General features: G+C 38.2%; 1 pseudogene; it reads right to left on the bottom strand.

Annotated features, from left to right (window-relative positions):
* Positions 1-1,207: 1,207 nt before the first annotated feature.
* LOC133245365 (guanine nucleotide-binding protein G(I)/G(S)/G(O) subunit gamma-12-like) lies at positions 1,208-1,743 on the bottom strand (annotated as a pseudogene).
* Positions 1,744-3,380: the final 1,637 nt, after the last annotated feature.

Genomic DNA, 3,380 nt, shown 5'->3' with positions numbered 1-3,380 from the left:
GCCATGAAATTAAAAGATGCTTACTCCTTGGAAGGAAAGTTATGACCAACCTAGATAGCATATTGAAAAGCAGAGACATTACTTTGCCAACAAAGGTCCCTCTAGTTAAGGCTATGGTTTTTCCTGTGGTCATGTATGGATGTGAGAGTTGGACTATAAAGAAAGCTGAGCGCCGAAGAATTGATGCTTTTGAACTGTGGTGTTGGAGAAGACTCTTGAGAGTCCCTTGGACTACAAGGAGATCCAACCAGTCCATCGTAAAGGAGATTAGTCCTGGCTGTTCATTGGAAGGACTGATGTTGAAGCTGAAACTCCAATACTTTGGCCACCTGATGTGAAGAGCTGACTCATTTGAAAAGACCCTGATGCTGGGAAAGATTCAGGACAGGAGGAGAAGGGGACGTGTGATGTGCTGTGATGAACATTGTGGTACACGTGTCTCTTTCAATTCTGGTTTCCTCGGTGTGTATGTCCAGTAGTGGGATTGCTGGGTCATATGGCAGTTCTCTTTCCAGTTTTTTAAGGAATCTCCACACTGTTCTCCATAGTGGCTGTACTACTTTGTATTCCCACCAACATTGTAAAAGGATTCCCTTTTCTCCACACCCTCTCTGGCATTTATTGTTTGTAAACTTTTTTTTTTTTTTTCTTCCAATTTTATTTTATTTTAAAACTTTACATAATTGTATTAGTTTTGCCAAATATCAAAATGAATCTGCCACAGGTATACATGTGTTCCCCATCCCGAACCCTCCTCCCTCCTCCCTCCCCATACCATCCCTCTGGGCCGTCCCAGTGCATAGCCGCCATTAAGACGGGCATGAGATGGTACCTCATTGTGGTTTTGATTTGCATTTCTCTGATAATGAGTAATGTTGAACATCTTTTCAAGTGTTTGTTAGCCATCTGTATGTTTGGAGAAATGTCAGTTTAGTTCTTTGGCACATTTTTTGATTGGGTCATTTATTTTTCTGGAATTGAGCTGCAGGAGCTGCTTGTATATTTTTGAGATTAATTCTTTGTCAGCTGCTTCATTTGCTATTATTTTCTCCCATTTTGAAGGTTGTCTTTTCACCTTGCTTATAGTTACCTTCGTTGTTCAAAAGCTTTTAAGTTTAATTAGGTCTCATTTGTTTATTTTTGCTTTTATTTCCTTTACTCTGGAAGGTGGGTCATAGAGGATCCTGCTGTGATTTATGTCAGAGAGTGTTTTGCCTATGTTTTCCTCTAGGAGTTTTATTTTTTTATTTAGAGAAAGAAAAACTTGGAAGGTAAAGACTTCAGAGTCCATAATCCAAGTTAAGAGCATTTTAGTTATTAGCAGTGGTTACCAAATAAGCTGAAGGTAAATCTTTTCAAAGAGCTGCTCATCATTTGCTTTGTTGAGAAGAGGGGAGGATCCACTTCACTACTTCTCTATAAGATGGTGCAGGTCTTCTTATCCTTGAAGGGTTTTCTGAAGTTGGTATCCCCATCAGCAGAGGGTCATTCCTGGTGTGTTCCTCACAGTAGGACATGAGGTCTGCTGATGCCTTTGAAACGTTTATTCTCTCGATGGAGGCTTCCATTCTCAACTGCTGCACAGTCCTCCGTGCCTGGGCGATGTTGTTGGTACTGGCTGTCTTGCTCGACATCTTCAGTTAATGGTTTTCACCAGTTTTTAGGTGATGGAATGAATCTGCCAGTGCACTGCCCCTGCCGCCACCGCCGCTGCCGGGGACTCTGTCTCTAAGGGCTCCTGGAGACGACCTCCTCTAGGACTTTTATAGTTTCTTGTCTTATGTTTAGATCCTTAATCCATTTTGAGTTTATTTTTTGTGTATGGTGTTACAAAGTGTTCTAGTTTCATTCTTTTACAAGTGGTTGACCAGTTTTCCCAGCACCACTTCTTAAAGATATTGTCTTTTCTCCATTGTATATTCTTGCCTCCTCTGTCAAAGATAACGTGTCCATAGGTGCGTGGATTTATCTCTGGGCTTTCTATTTTGTTCCATTGGTCTATATTTCTATCTTTTTGCCAGTGACATACTGTCTTAATGACTGTAGCTTTGTAGTATAGCCTGAAGTCAGACAGGTTGATTCCTCCAGTTCTATTCTTCTTTCTCAAGATTGCTTTGGCTATTCGAGGTTTTTCGTATTTCCATACAAATTGTGAAATTATTTGTTCTAGCTCTGTGAAAAATACCGTTGGTAGCTTGATAAGGATTGCACGGAATCTATAGATTGCTTTGGGTAGTATACTCACTTTCACTATATTGATTCTTCCAATCCATGAACATGGTATATTTCTCCATCTATTTGTGTCATCTTTGATTTCTTTCATCAGTGTTTTATAGTTTTCTATATATAGGTCTTTTGTTTCTTTAGGTAGATTTATTCCTAAGTATTTTATTCTTTTCGTTGCAATGGTGAATGGAATTGTTTCCTTAATTTCTCTTTCTGTTTTCTCATTATTAGTGTATAGAAATGCAAGGGATTTCTGTGTGTTAATTTTATATCCTGCAACTTTACTATATTCATTGATTAGCTCTAGTAATTTTCTGGTGGTGTCTTTAGGGTTTTCTGTGTAGAGGATCATGTCATCTGCAAACAGTGAGAGTTTTACTTCTTCTTTTCCAATCTGGATTCCTTTTATCTCTTTTTCTTCTCTGATTGCTGTGGCCAAAACTATGTTGAATAGTAGTGGTGAGAATGGGCACCCTTTTCTTGTTCCTGACTTTAGGAGAAATGCTTTAAAATTTTCACCATTGAGGATACTGTTTGCTGTGGGCTTATCATATGGCTTTTATTATATTGAGATATGTTCTTTCTATGCCTGCTTTCTGGAGGGTTTTTATCATAAATGGATGTTGAATTTTGTCAAAGGGTTTCTGTGCATCTATTGAGATAATCATATGGTTTTTATCTTTCAATTTGTTAATGTGGTGTAGCACACTGATTTGTGAATATTGAAGAATCCTTGCATCCCTGGGACAAAGCCCACTTGGTCATGATGTATAATTTTTTTAATATGTTGTTGGATTCTGTTTGCTAGAATTTTATTAAGGATTTTTGTATCTATGTTCATCAGTGATATTGGCCTGTAGTTTTCTTTTTTTGTGGCATCTTTGTCTGGTTTTGGTATTAGGGTGATGGTGGCCTCATAGAATGAGTTTGGAAGTTTACCTTCCTCTGCAATTTTCTGGAAGTTTGAGTAGGATAGGTGTTAGCTCTTCTCTAAATTTTTGGTAGAATTCAGCTGTGAAGGCATCTGGTCCTGGGCTTTTGTTTGTTTGAAGATTTTTTTATTACAGTTTCGATTTCCGTGCTTGTGATGGGTCTGTTAAGATTTTCTATTTCTTCCTGGTTCAATTTTGAAAGGTTATACTTTTCTAAGAATT

This window comes from Bos javanicus, chromosome 3 (genome assembly GCF_032452875.1).
Source record: "Bos javanicus breed banteng chromosome 3, ARS-OSU_banteng_1.0, whole genome shotgun sequence".
Lineage (NCBI taxonomy): Eukaryota > Metazoa > Chordata > Mammalia > Artiodactyla > Bovidae > Bos > Bos javanicus.
The sequence above is the reverse complement of the archived record's forward strand: the minus strand, read 5'-3'. Positions and strand labels throughout refer to the sequence as shown.